The 18,240-nt window shown below is 42.3% G+C and overlaps 1 protein-coding gene across 2 annotated transcripts in view; it reads right to left on the bottom strand.

Annotated features, from left to right (window-relative positions):
- Positions 1-6,916: 6,916 nt before the first annotated feature.
- LOC126253321 (uncharacterized) overlaps positions 6,917-18,240 on the bottom strand; it is a 94,069-nt gene continuing 82,745 nt past the window's right edge. The window contains exon 8 of one of the 2 annotated variants that reach the window (XM_049954576.1): positions 6,917-7,445. The gene's annotated coding sequence lies outside the window, so the exon portion shown is untranslated. The remainder of the gene's footprint in view (positions 7,446-18,240) is intronic. The other variant, XM_049954577.1, reaches the window with a different exon arrangement.

The following is an 18,240-nucleotide window of genomic DNA, read 5'->3' as shown; positions in this document are numbered from 1 at the left end:
CTACATTCCTGCCAAGTATTTCTGCAATACTGTGGAAGGGGAATCTAGCTTCTTGTAGCCCTATTACATAACCTCGTTCAAACTCTGTGAGCTGCTGATAAAGGCATCTTCGTTGTCTTAAAGGAACTTGTTGACTGACATCATCACTACCTCCATTCTCAAAGGTAACTAACACCCATGACCATTACAGGAAGTATTTAAAGCAAACCTGATTTTATCCTAATACTGGCACTAGTAGCACCACTCTTATCTGACTGGCATGAAATTTTAATAGAGGTCATCTTTCAGATTTTGACGAAGCAAGCTGGGATCTTTTTAGTTCCTCTCTTGTTTTGCCATCTGCCTCCTTAAATTCATTTTATTTTCATTTTTGACTAATAACCATTAACATACATGAGTGTACTCTGCATTTCCATAAAAGAGAAAGGTTGGCACTCAGTTTTAAAGAACATAGCACCAAATCTAATTTTGTGCTTAGTTTTGTGTATGTCACCAATTTCCTAATTTATTTTGACCATTCCTATTTAATATCTTTTGTTATAGGGTGAAATCAGTAATTATTTCATGACTTACATTTTATTGTTGATTGCCGCATGGTTTGAGGCACCACATCACAGATTGCGCGGCTCCTTGTGCTGGAGGTTCGAGTCCTCCCTTGGGCATAAGCAGTATGCATAAGTTAGTTTAAATAGTGTGTAAGCCTAGGGTCCGATGACCTCAGCAGTTTGGTCCCTTAGGAATTCACACGCATTTGAACATTTCTATTGTTGACTCATAAACAAATATAAATTCTAATTATAAATATTTGGAGGAGAACTACTAGCATTATTAAAGTATTTATTTGGCTCCATTCGAAAACATATTAGCAAAGCCAGCCCGTAATTAATTCCAAAATAATTACCCAGTTTTTCAAAAGTTTTGTTTATATAACTATATCTGTTAATTTCATCATTTAAACAAATAATTTGGCCTAACCCTTGTAGTAGAAGAAACTGTTAAAAAGAAGAAGTTCTATATATTCAGGTAATAGAATGAGTTATGTTTTAATTGTAGTTTCTGTAAATTAAACATTGACCAATGTATGGTTTCAGTACCTATTATTGTGAGGATATATAAAGGCCCAATTTTTGGTCCCGAGACAGTGAGTCCACGGCCGATTTTTGGACGAGAAACCTGTATTGGTTCAACTTAACCGTGAAATAAGTGTAACACAAATAGGCCGTGTGTTAAAATAATGACAGTGTCTGTTCAGTAGTGTCACACACACTGTATTATTCTGCAAGATCTGAGTGGTTAGGTTTTTACTGCTCATAGATGTTCAACGGTAAACTATCGTAGCAGTATGCTGCCGTTAGCTTGCAAACTATTAATGAGGCTTACCAAAAGTTAACCAATAGTGATCAGGCCATATTAACTGTGTAATACTGGGGGGTTGTGAACAGTGAAAGTAAAGAACTGTGAAACACAGGTGTGTAACTGTCGGCTACATCATTTACAGTAGTAGTCAGGGTTGAACTCACCCCCCCCCCCCCCCCAATATTCTTTAGCCAGGATAACAACGCAGTACGTCGATACCAAGGACTATCAACGAAGAAATAAAGCAGGTCAACATCACAAGATGTAGAAACATGCCTACCAATGTTTGTTTATCTCATACAACTCCTCCTTGGTGTAGCAATTTTTTTTCTGTCAGTGTATTTTAGCACTCTTGTTTGTTGTGCCTGTCTGCAACTCATTGTCTCCTCTATGAGCTGAGTAGCAATCTATCTTTTCCTTATTGTTGTTCCACCCTGGACTTCCCACTGTTCTATCCTGTCATGGATTTCTTAATCATATTGGCCAGTGGCTTAGCAATAAAGTAAGATAAAAAATTATTAATGTTTTTGAAATGCCATGTATCTCTGGGATTTTAGTGTTTTTCAATCTGCTTACGACTCTTGTAGTTACTTGGAATCAGATAAATGTCCTCTGTTAACTCATTTATAACATTAGCTGCTAGAGATGCGAAAGTCCTTGTTAAGACTGTTACAAACATTTATGAAGTAATTAATAAATGCATTTGGTACTGAGTATGGTTTCCTTGGGGTTATTGTTTTTATGTTTTGCCTGTCTCAAGAGGATACTCAAGATGAGGGCAAGGGGGGGGGGGGCAGGGGGAGAGGAGGAGGGCAACTCATATTAATTTCTTGGCAAATCATGAAATAGTTTAGACATTTCACGATAAATGGATATGGGTATGCTTGCTACTAGTCACTATCCATCACATGTTCTGCTGTTCTTCAAACTGATATTGAATCAACACATCTGTTGGTGTGGTAGGGCAGCGTGTGAAGGTAGAGTGTGATAATGTTTTTCACTGTTGTGACTTACTTTCAACAGGAGAAGGGCTTTGAAATCAATGGAAATTACCAAATGTTTCCTTTCAGTGGTGGCACCCATCTTTTCTGTGGACAGGCCTCTGATCTTGAGAGCTGGCTGATGTGCCTTTCCTTTTTTAACACCTGCCCCCCTTCCAACCTATCCCTATCTCCTCTCTAAAGGAGTGTAACTAATAGTTTATTCAAGTCAAACCAGTTTTGTGTGTATTACCCATATTTGGTTGGCTTACACAGTTTCTTCAATGTCAGTAGCAATTGAAGCTTACAAAGTTGGTGCAGATGTACTTCTATATCTACATACATATTTTGCATATGGTGTATGGAGAAGGCTACCATGAACCACTATTATTCATTTAATTTCCTTTCCTACTCTATTTGAAAATGTAGTGAAGGGAAAGCAACTGCCTATATGCCTCCGCACAAGCCCTAATTTCTCTGATCTTCATGGTTCTTACGTGAAATGATTATGGTGGCAGTAGAATCGTTTGCAGTCAGCTGAAAATGCCTGTTCTCTAAATTTTCTCAATAGTAAAAAATCAAACAATGGAAAATCCAGGATGGAATGTAACAATAGTGTTTCACAAAAAGAAAGTAGTCTTCCCTCCAGAGATTCCCATTTGAGTTCACAAAAAATCTCTGTAACACTCGCATAATGGTCAAATTTATTGGCAAAAAATTTAGTAGAATGCTCCTGAATTGCTTTGAGGTCTTCCTTTAACCTGATCTGGTGGGCATCACAAACACTCTAGCAATGCTCAAGAATGGGTCGCAAAAGTGTTCTTTATGCAGTCTCCTTTGCAGATGAGCTACACTTCCCTAACGCTCTCCCAATAAACTGAAGTCAACCATTTACCATTGAAATGTCATTTTCTCAAGCAGCACCCCAAGCATACTGTATTTGAATATTACAAAATTGTTTTGTTTTTCCTACTATATTAACTCACACTCTTCTACATTTAAAGCATGCTGCCATTCATCATACGAAATAGAAATTTTGTTAAGTCATCTTGTATCCTCCTATAGTCACTCAATTATGACACCTTCTGATACATCACAGTGTCATCAGCAAAAAGCCATAAATTGCTGCTCATTCTGTCAGATAATTTATGTACATAAAAAAACAAGAGCAGTTCTATCACACTTCCTTGGGGCACTCCTGATAATACCCTTTGTCTCAGACTGACACTCGCTACTGAGGACAATGTACTCAGTTCTATTACTTAACAAGTCTTAGAGCCAATCACATATTGTGAACCTATTGTGTATACTTGGATCATTTTTAGCAGTCTGCAGTGGGGCTCCATATCAAATGCTTTCCGGAAATCTAGAAATATGGGATCTGCCTGTTGTGCTTCACCCATTGTTGCAGGATATCGTGTGAGAAAAGGGTAAGCTGAGTTTCACTTGTGATTCTTTCTAAACCCACATGGATTTTTTTGACAAACTTTTCTGTCTCCGGAACATTCATTATATTTGAACTCAGAATACATTCAAAAGTTCTGCGACATACCATTGTTAAGAATAAGGGTCTGTTCTTTCGCCCTTCTTACACAGGAATCACCTACGTATTTTTTCCAGTCACTTGGGAATTTGTGCTGGGGCAGAGTGTCATGATAAATGCAAGCTAAGTAATGTGCCAGTGCCATAGAGAACACTCTGTAAGAATGAATTGGGGTGCCATCTGAAACTGGTGATTTGTTTGTTTTTAACTCTTTAATTTGTTTCTTAATGTCAGGGATATCTATTTCTACACTCTCCGTATGAAAGTCTGTGCAATGGCAAACTACGGTGTGTCTGTATAACGCTTTTTTGTGAATGATTTTTTAAATGCTAATTTAAAAGCTGTAGCTTTTCCACAAACATATGACAGTGGAACTTGTATGCTTTTCACAATGATCTTTTTATAGTTGCACAAATTTCTACTAACTTTTACCTGCTGACATTTTCACATTCTCTTCTCATACTAGAGTGCAATCAATCTCTACTTCCTCAGCATTTTAAGAAGTCTGTTATTAACCACATTGGGTCATTTCCGTCCTTAATCCACTTACTTGGCCATACTTCTCCAGAGTGAAATTCACAATCAGAAAAAAAAGATACTGACACTGAAACACGAATTGCTACTAAAAATGTTTTGGCCAGATACAACCCTGAACAGTTAGTGACTGGTTGCTGTCGTTAATAACACTGCACATTCAGTTACTAGTCACAGAGCTTTACTTATGAATTATGGAAAAAAATGGCAAAAATGCAGGGATCTTCATATAAAAACTCCAATTTTGACTTTGTGTGGAAGTGTATTCCATGTCAGGCATTCTCTCAACAAAATACCATTGGAGCACGATGCTGATCTGTGATGTGGAAAGTAAGCACTGACAGAAAATAAGTGCTGCCCCCCCCCCCCCCCACATCTTTACAATATGAATATACACTGATGAAAAAAATTGCAATGCCAACAAATAATTAATGCTGGGTAATGAAATTTCAAGACTACATTTGTCTACATGATTAACACTGCAAGGTCACGGGTTAATGTAAGTGTGAGATAAGCCACTGTAAATGTGAAATACTATTACATTAATAACTGATGTAACTGCAAAAATGTTGAATGCAAACATGCACGCATTGTTTTATGGGTGCTGGAAGCCAGTTTGTCGAATGGAGTTCTATGACTATAGCATTTGGCAGTCAATACAGGGATGGTTAATGCTGTTTGTGGATGACGCTGGAGTCGTCTCTGATGAAGTTCCATACATGCTCGACTGGAGACCGATCTGATGATTGAGCAGGGCAAGGGTTTGTGGTAAAGGTAAATAGCTGAGATAGGATGTTTGGTGGCATAACCACCATGCGGAGTTTTAAACTGACCTCGTCCTAATTCTCAACCATATTTTTGTAAACTCAAGACTAAATTCTCAAATCTATTTTTAATGTTGTTAAGGGTATACCAGTCAGAATTTTAGCCTGTATTCACATGAGAAAGAGGTTTGTAGTCCATACTAAATCTCTCCAAACTTTATCCCATTTTATCATGTAAAAATGCCCCTCTGTCTTGCTGGAGTGTTACATCCCTTTCATTAACTGCCTTGTGGCTCACAAGCAACCGGGTACATGCCATCTGCCACTAGCAGCTGTACTCTGACCTCACTACTGCAAATGACTGCCTCGCCTTACTGCTTCAACCTACCATGACCTCTGTTGCCCCAGGGTCAGTATGGCAACATTTATAAGACTAACTGAGATGCAAGAGAAAAAAATATACAAGCCCCCTCTTAGCCCCTGTGACCCCAACTCAATCAGGCAAAATGATTATTGCATACATATCCCTCAAAACACAAAATTATTTGCAAACAATTACTCTCCTTTAGCCTGTAACTTTTGTGAACATGAAACACGACTCCTGTCGAAAGGAAGATGAATGTGTGTTCGGTTACCTGTTAGGAGGGTATAAGGGGAGAAGAACTTATATTGTCCTGATTTATTTAGTTGATGTTACTGCCTGTGGAGAGAGAGCTCCCACGGCCACTGTCACAGCATGTGGTGGTGGTGGTGGTGGTGGTTGGTTTTGATGGGCGCTCAACTGTGCAGTTATCAGTGCCCAGCTGCATTTGGTGCAAACACCATTCCCAGGGTGAGGGTTACTGATGAGAGGCAGCTACGAGAGCAATCCTCCACCAATAGGAGCTCACAGAGAACTGACATAGGCATTTGGACGCTGGTGGCAGAGTGGCAAGCTGATATGAGGTCGCTCTCTGTTACAGACTCCTGACTCGACCAGAGATCTTTTCCTGCTCTCCTGAAAACATAAATATTTTTGTGTTCCACACTATGGCTGCAATGAACCTCTAGACATTCGGCACTTTGCCATGTGGGCTTATGTACCAATTTTCAGGTTAATAAACATGTTTCTGTTGAACAAATTTTTTGTCTTTTATTTATGAAACATCACAATGGATGCTCACCAACCAGTACTGACCACTCCCACCCTGCGCGTTGCTACAGTGGCAAGCCAAATTCCATCCATATTCACCACAAACCATAAAATCACAAGAGCACCACAGATGAATTTTAAATGTTGTGTTTTCATCCTCCTCTGATTTATGAAGCAATTCAAAAGACAATTATTTATCAACTGAAATCTTATTTCTGGCAAATTATTAGCTGTGTAGAATCTTCAAGGCATTTTAAAATTTTCTGCGTGAAGAAGGCACAAATCCTGCTTGGTGCAGGGATTGATTTTCCAACTAAACTATTCTGATACACTTAAAGAAATGACCTTCAAGGGCCAATCTGTTACTGCCTCTCTCCTGCTAACCTTAAAGCATTTACCCACACCTATAGACTGGTTTGCACATATAAACTGGATGAAAAACTGCCAATATTTCTGCATGTTTATTAGTTAAAGCCTTTAAACTTCCATCGCTGGAATAAAAAGCGCTGTTGACTTATTACCAGATTATCCAAAACTGGTATAGTGGAACAGAACTTTTGGACTGTTAACTTGTTGCTCATATGTCAATCAAGAAAACCTCTTACTCTTTCCATCAAGTAATTTTATTTACATTTTAATACATTATCAAAGTCTTAATTTTAAATACAATTACTACATTGGCCATAAAGTACAGCACACTTATGAAAACATATAAATAGAAAAAATAGAAAAGAGCTATGTTACAAAAAATACACTCTCATTCATTCTAAAACACTAATAATGCAAGTGGGTGTTTTATTATTTTTGGATACAAAATTTTAAACCATAGTGTCACAAAAAATACAAGCAGAATAATCAGTTACATCAAAAGAATCCACTAAACTTGAATTAAAGCTTCTAAAAATATCTTTTACAAACTTTTGCGTATCTGCAGCTTACAAACAACAGTGCTTCACATTGTGTCAATGAAATGTAAGATGCCAGCAATTAACAAAATTCTGAAACTTTTATGAGATGCGAGGAACAGGCCACCTTGTTACATGTTTAGTTACTGGCCTAGAAATCTCAAAAATTTCGAATGATACTTTGTAAGTATCTTTACCATCTGGAACAAACACATTTGATCAGCTGCTTATCTGAAAAAACAAAACAATTATATAATATACAGTAAAAACAACAAGTAGTCTGTGTTTCATTACTCTAGGAGGACTAGCAAACCACAAGGTTTTTCAATCATGCATCAGTGTTTTCATTCCTATAAATCAAAAAGCTGCCAAAGGAAAAAGAACACACATGAACTCACTCTTCATACAAAGTGTAACAAAATAATGTGCACATTCTTTGAAACATATAGCAATGCAATTTAATTAAGTAGTACTATGACAGTCTAACCCATACAGTCACCACACTTGTGTTCTTCCTTGTTATACTCTGTGACAGCAGTACTCCAAGCGGCTGGCAAGCTACACTTCTGAATACGACATTGGATGAGTGTAAATAGTATCATCTATACTGATTTGTAACATAGTTTTTACAATGGAGAGCATATTTAGTGCCATAAAAATGGACAATAACTGAAAAATGACACCACATTGGTCTTTCCATAGTTTCCATAGGACCCTGGGAGGTTGAAATGGTATTTTACAGGACAGTTTATTTATGATTCTCTTGCAACCTACAGACATCTATTGAACGTTTTCTCTTAAGAACAAAAAAAACTGAGTAGTAAACAGCAGGAAACTTGACCTTTTGGGGAAACATGTCATGTATCTACTCAACAATGTGAAGGTTTGTTTTCTACTTTTTCAGGCACATATGTGAATGTGGATTAAAAAAAAAAAAAAAAAAAAGTATGGAATGCAATACCTACAGCATTTTATGCCTCAAATAAACAACTAAACTAAGCAATTCCACTATTGTTGCTACATCTGAGCCACAAAAGGCACAAATCTTCAATACATTTACTTCTGAAGCAAAATTAGTTAAGTTATATATATATATATATATATATATATATATATATATATATATATATATATATATATATATATATAAAAACAAGGATGAGGTGACTTACCGAACGAAAGCGCTGGCAGATCGATAGACACACAAACAAACACAAACATACACACAAAATTCTAGCTTTCGCAACCAACGGTTGCCTCGTCAGGAAAGAGGGAAGGAGAGGGAAAGATGAAAGGATGTGGGTTTTAGGGAGAGGGTAAGGAGTCATTCCAATCCCGGGAGCGGAAAGACTTACCTTAGGGGGAAAAAAGGACAGGTATACACTCGCGCACACACACACATATCCATCCACACATACAGACACAAGCAGACATGTTTAAAGACAAAGAGTTTGGGCAGAGATGTCAGTCGAGGTGGAAGTGTAGAGGCAAAGAAGTTGTTGAAAGACAGGTGAGGTATGAGTGGCGGCAACTTGAAATTAGCGGAGATTGAGGCCTGGCGGATAACGAGAAGAGAGGATATACTGAAGGGCAAGTTCCCATCTCCGGAGTTCGGATAGGCTGGTGTTGGTGGGAAGTATCCAGATAACCCGGACGGTCTAACACTGTGCCAAGATGTGCTGGCCATGCACCAAGGCATGTTTAGCCACAGGGTGATCCTCATTACCAACAAACACTGTCTGCCTGTGTCCATTCATGCGAATGGACAGTTTGTTGCTGGTCATTCCCACATAGAATGCATCACAGTGTAGGCAGGTCAGTTGGTAAATCACGTGGGTGCTTTCACTCGTGGCTCTGCCTTTGATCGTGTACACCTTCCGGGTTACAGGACTGGAGTAGGTGGTGGTGGGAGGGTGCATGGGACAGGTTTTGCACCGGGGGCAGTTACAAGGATAGGAGCCAGAGGGTAGGGAAGGTGGTTTGGGGATTTTATAGGGATGAACTAGCAGGTTACGAAGGTTAGGTGGACGGCGGAAAGACACTCTTGGCGGAGTGGGGAGGATTTCATGAAGGATGGATCTCATTTCAGGGCAGGATTTGAGGAAGTCGTATCCCTGCTGGAGAGCCACATTCAGAGTCTGGTCCAGTCCCGGAAAGTATCCTGTCACAAGTGGGGCACTTTTGTGGTTCTTCTGTGGGGGTTTCTGGGTTTGAGGGGATGAGGAAGTGGCTCTGGTTATTTGCTTCTCTACCAAGTCGGAAGGGTAGTTGCGGGATGCGAAAGCTGTTGTCAGGTTGTTGGTGTAATGATTCAGGGATTCCGGACTGGAGCAGATTCGTTTGCCACGAAGACCCAGGCTGTAGGGAAGGGACCGTTTGATGTGGAATGGGTGGCAGCTGTCATAATGGAGGTACTGTTGCTTGTTGGTGGGTTTGATGTGGACGGACGTGTGAAGTTGGCCATTGGACAGGTGGAGGTCAACGTCAAGGAAAGTGGCATGGGATTTGGAGTAGGACCAGGTGAATCTGATGGAACCAAAGGAGTTGAGGTTGGAGAGGAAATTCTGGAGTTCTTCTTCACTGTGAGTCCAGATCATGAAGATGTCATCAATAAATCTGTACCAAACTTTGGGTTGGCAGACCTGGGTAATCAAGAAGGCTTCCTCGAAGCGACCCATGAATAGGTTGGCGTACGAGGGGGCCATCCTGGTACCCATGGCTGTTCCCTTTAATTGTTGGTATGTCTGGCCTTCAAAAGTGAAGAAGTTGTGGGTCAGGATGAAGCTGGCTAAGGTAATGAGGAAAGAGGTTTTAGGAAGGGTGGCAGGTGATCGGTGTGAAAGGAAATGCTCCATCGCAGCGAGGCCCTGGACGTGCGGAATGTTTGTGTATAAGGAAGTGGCATCAATGGTTACAAGGATGGTTTCCGGGGGTAACAGATTGGGTAAGGATTCCAGGCGTTCAAGGAAGTGGTTGGTGTCTTTGATGAAGGATGGGAGACTGCATGTAATGGGTTGAAGGTGTTGATCTACGTAGGCAGAGATACGTTCCGTGGGGGCTTGGTAACCAGCTACAATGGGGCGGCCGGGATGATTGGGTTTGTGGATTTTAGGAAGAAGGTAGAAGGTAGGGGTGCGGGGTGTCGGTGGGGTCAGGAGGTTGATGGAGTCAGGTGAAAGGTTTTGCAGGGGGCCTAAGGTTCTGAGGATTCCTTGAAGCTCCGCCTGGACATCGGGAATGGGGTTACCTTGGCAAACTTTGTATGTGGTGTTGTCTGAAAGCTGACGCAGTCCCTCAGCCACATACTCCCGACGATCAAGTACCACGGTCGTGGAACCCTTGTCCGCCGGAAGAATGACGATGGATCGGTCAGCCTTCAGATCACGGATAGCCTGGGCTTCAGCAGTAGTGATGTTGGGTGTAGGATTAAGGTTTTTTAAGAAGGATTGAGATGCAAGGCTGGAAGTCAGAAATTCCTGGAAGGTTTGGAGAGGGTGATTTTGAGGAAGAGGAGGTGGGTCCCGCTGTGACGGAGGACGGAACTGTTCCAGGCAGGGTTCAATTTGGATGGTGTCTTGGGGAGTTGGATCATTAGGAGTAGGATTAGGATCATTTTTCTTCGTGGCAAAGTGATATTTCCAGCAGAGAGTACGGGTGTAGGACAGTAAATCTTTGATGAGGGCTGTTTGGTTGAATCTGGGAGTGGGGCTGAAGGTGAGGCCTTTTAATATACTAAACGCAGTTTTTTCGAAATTTTCCCGAATTTCTCCGTCCTTCAACGTGTTTTGGCGGTAACACAACCACCTAACCTTTATGCACATCGTTGTCTACCAACCCGAGTCCAACAGCACAGCTGTAACCAACACCTTTTCGCCTTTTTTCATTCCAGATCTCCACTTCTTTCCAGTTCACCTTTATCTCTCCCCATATATTTTTATTTTCATTTTCATTTCACCTCATGTTACACTTTCCACCTTCTAATACCATGTCACCCTCACAACACCCCCACAACGACCCCATTAAGTTTTATTTACATTCCCTCCGGAAACATGCCTTCTCCCTAGCCAGATTACGCTCCCATATTCTATTTTCTCAGGCTTGTCTGACATTTGGCATTACCCCCAAAGGCCTCACACTTAAAGTTCCCACCTCTGGCTGCAGCCCTTCCTTCCATCAGTCCCTATACCAGTTCCAAACTGAACAATCCATTGCCCTCACCCACCTAATCCTTCACCTACACATCAACTCAGCCAATGAACACACCCGTCAACTCCTATCCTTAATAAAAGTCCTTAATCTTTCCTCTCCCACATCCACACCGGCTGTTCAGAGCATCCTCCTACAGGCCAACCGTAAATTAGAACAGCATGCCACCCTCCACCTCAAAAAACTATCCAATCTCCTGGTTTCCCACCTCCGGAAAGGCAACTCACTCACCCTTCACAACCTTTCCAGCAAACCTCAACCTCCTCTCATTGCACACAAACCCAGTCTCTCCCATCTACTCAATCTCCCACTTCCAGCTCCACTCCCTCCAAAACCTCAAAATTCCGATCAACACAATCTGGAACCACAACACCCTAACTCAGTAGTTAACCTTTCCTCCAAACCTCTCTCCCAATCCGAAACCTCTGTCCTATCCAAAGGCCTCACCTTCAGCCCCACTCCCAGATTCAACCAAACAGCCCTCGTCAAAGATTTACTGTCCTACACCCGTACTCTCTGCTGGAAATATCACTTTGCCACGAAGAAAAATGATCCTAATCCTACTCCTAATGATCCAACTCCCCAAGACACCATCCAAATTGAACCCTGCCTGGAACAGTTCCGTCCTCCGTCACAGCGGGACCCACCTCCTCTTCCTCAAAATCACCCTCTCCAAACCTTCCAGGAATTTCTGACTTCCAGCCTTGCATCTCAATCCTTCTTAAAAAACCTTAATCCTACACCCAACATCACTACTGCTGAAGCCCAGGCTATCCGTGATCTGAAGGCTGACCGATCCATCGTCATTCTTCCGGCGGACAAGGGTTCCACGACTGTGGTACTTGATCGTCGGGAGTATGTGGCTGAGGGACTGCGTCAGCTTTCAGACAACACCACATACAAAGTTTGCCAAGGTAACCCCATTCCCGATGTCCAGGCGGAGCTTCAAGGAATCCTCAGAACCTTAGGCCCCCTGCAAAACCTTTCACCTGACTCCATCAACCTCCTGACCCCACCAACACCCTGCACCCCTACCTTCTACCTTCTTCCTAAAATCCACAAACCCAATCATCCCGGCCGCCCCATTGTAGCTGGTTACCAAGCCCCCACGGAACGTATCTCTGCCTACGTAGATCAACACCTTCAACCCATTACATGCAGTCTCCCATCCTTCATCAAAGACACCAACCACTTCCTTGAACGCCTGGAATCCTTACCCAATCTGTTACCCCCGGAAACCATCCTTGTAACCATTGATGCCACTTCCTTATACACAAACATTCCGCACGTCCAGGGCCTCGCTGCGATGGAGCATTTCCTTTCACGCCGATCACCTGCCACCCTTCCTAAAACCTCTTTCCTCATTACCTTAGCCAGCTTCATCCTGACCCACAACTTCTTCACTTTTGAAGGCCAGACATACCAACAATTAAAGGGAACAGCCATGGGTACCAGGATGGCCCCCTCGTACGCCAACCTATTCATGGGTCGCTTCGAGGAAGCCTTCTTGGTTACCCAGGTCTGCCAACCCAAAGTTTGGTACAGATTTATTGATGACATCTTCATGATCTGGACTCACAGTGAAGAAGAACTCCAGAATTTCCTCTCCAACCTCAACTCCTTTGGTTCCATCAGATTCACCTGGTCCTACTCCAAATCCCATGCCACTTTCCTTGACGTTGACCTCCACCTGTCCAATGGCCAACTTCACACGCCCGTCCACATCAAACCCACCAACAAGCAACAGTACCTCCATTATGACAGCTGCCACCCATTCCACATCAAACGGTCCCTTCCCTACAGCCTGGGTCTTCGTGGCAAACGAATCTGCTCCAGTCCGGAATCCCTGAATCATTACACCAACAACCTGACAACAGCTTTCGCATCCCGCAACTACCCTTCCGACCTGGTACAGAAGCAAATAACCAGAGCCACTTCCTCATCCCCTCAAACCCAGAAACCCCCACAGAAGAACCACAAAAGTGCCCCACTTGTGACAGGATACTCTCCGGGACTGGACCAGACTCTGAATGTGGCTCTCCAGCAGGGATACGACTTCCTCAAATCCTGCCCTGAAATGAGATCCATCCTTCATGAAATCCTCCCCACTCCGCCAAGAGTGTCTTTCCGCCGTCCACCTAACCTTCGTAACCTGCTAGTTCATCCCTATAAAATCCCCAAACCACCTTCCCTACCCTCTGGCTCCTATCCTTGTAACTGCCCCCGGTGCAAAACCTGTCCCATGCACCCTCCCACCACCACCTACTCCAGTCCTGTAACCCGGAAGGTGTACACGATCAAAGGCAGAGCCACGAGTGAAAGCACCCACGTGATTTACCAACTGACCTGCCTACACTGTGATGCATTCTATGTGGGAATGACCAGCAACAAACTGTCCATTCGCATGAATGGACACAGGCAGACAGTGTTTGTTGGTAATGAGGATCACCCTGTGGCTAAACATGCCTTGGTGCATGGCCAGCACATCTTGGCACAGTGTTAGACCGTCCGGGTTATCTGGATACTTCCCACCAACACCAGCCTATCCGAACTCCGGAGATGGGAACTTGCCCTTCAGTATATCCTCTCTTCTCGTTATCCGCCAGGCCTCAATCTCCGCTAATTTCAAGTTGCCGCCACTCATACCTCACCTGTCTTTCAACAACTTCTTTGCCTCTACACTTCCACCTCGACTGACATCTCTGCCCAAACTCTTTGTCTTTAAACATGTCTGCTTGTGTCTGTATGTGTGGATGGATATGTGTGTGTGTGCGCGAGTGTATACCTGTCCTTTTTTCCCCCTAAGGTAAGTCTTTCCGCTCCCGGGATTGGAATGACTCCTTACCCTCTCCCTAAAACCCACATCCTTTCATCTTTCCCTCTCCTTCCCTCTTTCCTGACGAGGCAACCGTTGGTTGCGAAAGCTAGAATTTTGTGTGTATGTTTGTGTGTTTATCGACCTGCCAGCGCTTTCGTTCGGTAAGTCACCTCATCCTTGTTTTTATATATAATTTTTCCCACGTGGAATGTTTCCCTCTATTATATATATATATAAGATGATGTGACTTACCGAACGAAAGCGCTGGCAGGTCGATAGACACACAAACAAACACAAACAAACACAAACACACACACAAAATTCAAGCTTTCGCAACAAACTGTTGCCTCATCAGGAAAGAGGGAAGGAGAGGGAAAGACGAAAGGATGTGGGTTTTAGGGGAGAGGGTAAGGAGTCATTCCAATCCCGGGAGCGGAAAGACTTACCTTAGGGGGAAAAAAGGACGGGTATACACTTGCACACACACATATCCCAAATGTTTGCGAAGGGAATGTAAATAAAACTTAATGGGGTCGTTGTGGGGGTGTTGTGAGGGTGGCATGGTATTAGAAGGTGGAAAGTGTAAAATGAGGCTGAAATGAAAATGAAAATAAAAATATATGGGGAGAGATAAAGGTGAACTGGAAAGTAACTGGAGATCTGGTGTGAAAAAAGGCGAGAAGGTGTTGGTTACAGCTGGGCTATGTTGGACTTGGGATATGTGTGTGTGTAACAGGACCCGCAAGACTCCTCTACTAGAAAGAATACGGCCATACGATAAATGATGCTGTTAACCCACCCCATGCAGGCACCTTTGCTGCACTGATTGATGTGTGTTCAGGTTTTCCATTGCCCATATTATGCCATTCTGTGTACTGACATGTCTTCTGGCATGGAAATGGGCTTTGTCTGTCTACAGAATGTTCTGCAACCATTCATTGTCCACTTCCCTACGAGCAAGAAATTCCAGAGTCTTTCTGGCAGTTCAATAGGAAGCAACTGCTGAACCTGGATGATCTTTTATCAATAGGAATGCAGGGTGGTTCACAGGATTTTATGCACCACACTCACAGGCATGTCCAAAATTCGGGAAATTCCATGTGCACAGCATGTATGCACACCACCACTCAACCCCTCCTGGAATGCTGCAGTCACATCTTTAACAGACATCGGATCCGGCTTTCCAATCTCTGCTACACTGCATTTCAAAAGAAACTGTCTTTTCAAATTTTTTAATCATTTTCTCCAGATCGTTAACAGACTTTGGACCCACACCTTTTCTCATACCCCTGATCAGCCGAAGCTTCTGCAGGGCTACTAGCACACGGTTACCATTCTTGTAAAAGGTTTACCAGCAGCACGTGATCCTTCATGGAGAGTCACATTCGGCATCTTGAATGCAAACTGAGGAAAATCCATATGCTGTGTGTATGTTGGTGTGCGTATTCCAACGCTTACAGCGCCACCTACGAGTCAAATTTTCAATAATTTTATTTTTTTCTTTCCATGAAATTTGCCCCGCATCAATAACATGTTGCTCAAATTTGACATCATTCTGAGCAGTGGTTTTCTTTCTACAGTATTTTGAAACTGGAACTTCAATTATGGACACCCTGTATATGATTCTCGTGGATGAAATGTGTGTTTATGTTCTCCTAATTTCAGCAGTATAAGCTGCAGTTATACACACATTTGAAAGTATTTCTCCATGAATAAGTTGTAGCTTATGGAACTGAATCTGTGAGGTTTAGCTGTTTTTACATTTCTTTCACGATCATTCAAGTCTTGATAACTTGAAGCATTAGTAAATACAGAAACATAATAACTATTTCATTAATGAAGTAGCAAAAGATTAAAAATGAATGTTAATCTTAAGATTGCTTTCTAGGAGCACTAGTACCATTTCAACGGTCAGATGGTAACAATTTTCACAGCAATGAGTGTCGCAGCTGTATATACTAGACTGTGTTTACATAATTTCTTGTCTCAGAACAATGTGTACATTCTTTAAAATAGAGTAATGTGTAAACTCTTTGTTATGGGACTGTAAACAAATACTGTGAAGGTATAGTTATCACTTGAACAACAGATGTCAGTAGTAAAATGTTATTGGAAAATAAAGAATGGGAGTGGGAGTCAGCTATATTTGAGAGTTGATCTTTGAACGTTAAAGAGTGGCAATCTGGCAATACTGTATCCACATGTATGGTGACTACCTCTTGTCAGCCATATGGGTTGTACTGTGCAGTTGGTGCAATGTATAAAGTTTTGGGTTAGCATGCAGGAGATCAAGGGTTCAATCCTAGGTTGGGGGTGCATATTCATGAGCAGCAACATCAGCCCGGTTATCAGATGCACCAACGACCAGAGCATATCCACATATACATTGAAACTTCCTGGCAGATTAAAACTGTGTGCCAGACCGTAACTCGAACTCGGGACCTTTGCCTTTCGCGGGCAAGTGCTCTACCAACTGAGTTACCCAAGCACAGGTAACAGGCTAAGCCATGTCTCCGCAATATCCTTTCTTTCAGGGGTACTAGTTCTACAAGGTTCGCAGGAGAGCTTCTGTGAAGTTTGGAAGGTAAGAGGCGAGGTACTGGCAGAAGTAAAGCTGTGAGGACTGGGTGTGATCCGTGCTTGGGTAGCTCAGTTGGTAGAGCACTTGCCCGCGAAAGGCAAAGGTCCCGAGTTCGAGTCTTGGTCCGGCACACAGTTTTAATCCACCAGGAAGTTTCATATCAGGGCACACTCCGCTGCAAGACGAAAATCTCATTCATATATACATTGTTTGTCTATGCTGTATGTCTGCCACACTAGTCCCTGTCTGGTGGACAGTGCATACAGTATAAACACACCATCAGTCCTGTGTGCTGTTCCAACTAATGCACATTACCCTTCTGACAGATATTGTTCTGCATGATTCATCATGACACTGCTAATTGTGAAATGTTCGGCTTTGAATTACACTGCTTCCCTAATGGTAACAGATGTGATGTTTCCACAATCCTATTGATACAATAATAATAATAATAATAATAATGCATTGAGATACGCACTAAACAGCATGCAGTTACCAGACTCAATGTTGAAAGGCATAATTAGTGGGACCATGGTTATAACACATACAAACAGTAACTGAGTTTGGACATCATTCACGAAGCACATTGCTAGTCCTACTGGCAACATAAGGCCCTAACGAATTGTAATGGAGGAAGGTACAAAGAAAACAGGTTTCACATCTAGTAGATGAAATGGTGTGAACAAATTCATGCCCACGATGTGGAAAGGGCTTCTTCCAAAGCTCACCAGTCTTCCATTTCTACGACTGTAGTACCTAAGTGCAAATGTTTTCTAGAGGACCCGCTGCAATCGGTGTTGACAATTAACGTGCCAGATACCATACTACTTGGACTACATTTACCAAATAAAAACGTATGCCTCAACCCAGGATTGAACCCTCGACTTCCTGCATGCTAACCCAAAACTTTATACACTGCACAGTACAACCAATATGTGCTGACAGAGGTATTCATCATACATGTGGTTACAGTGTTGCCAGATTGTCAATCTTTAACATCCTTTTTCTGCCAGATGTATTCGCCAGATGAAATTTTGGGAGAGACATTTTTTTATCGCTGGCATGCGAGGTATCACGCTGCGAAGCTCGAGTGCGCGCATTTTGCTTCACCCTGTATAATAAAGTGTGTGTGGGTACAGTTGACAATTCCTGCAAAACCAAACACCATTAAACACAGGTTTTTGTGTCTTTGTGTCTGGTGGTGCCCTTGGTTCCCTCTCATGCATCGTGGTGATCACCAGCAAATGTTATTTCTCTTTTGAATCGACATATTTTTCAAGGGGGGGGGGCGGAATTTCAAGATTATTCCATAAAGTTCTTAAGCTTTTATGAATATTCTCGAATGTTAACAAGTGTTTTAATGCACTAGAATATTCCCAAATGTTTTAGAATGAAACTTGCGCAACATGGTAAAGATAGAG

This window comes from Schistocerca nitens, chromosome 4 (genome assembly GCF_023898315.1).
Source record: "Schistocerca nitens isolate TAMUIC-IGC-003100 chromosome 4, iqSchNite1.1, whole genome shotgun sequence".
NCBI lineage: Eukaryota > Metazoa > Arthropoda > Insecta > Orthoptera > Acrididae > Schistocerca > Schistocerca nitens.
Note: the sequence above shows the minus strand (reverse complement) of the source record. Positions and strands in the feature narration are given on the sequence as shown.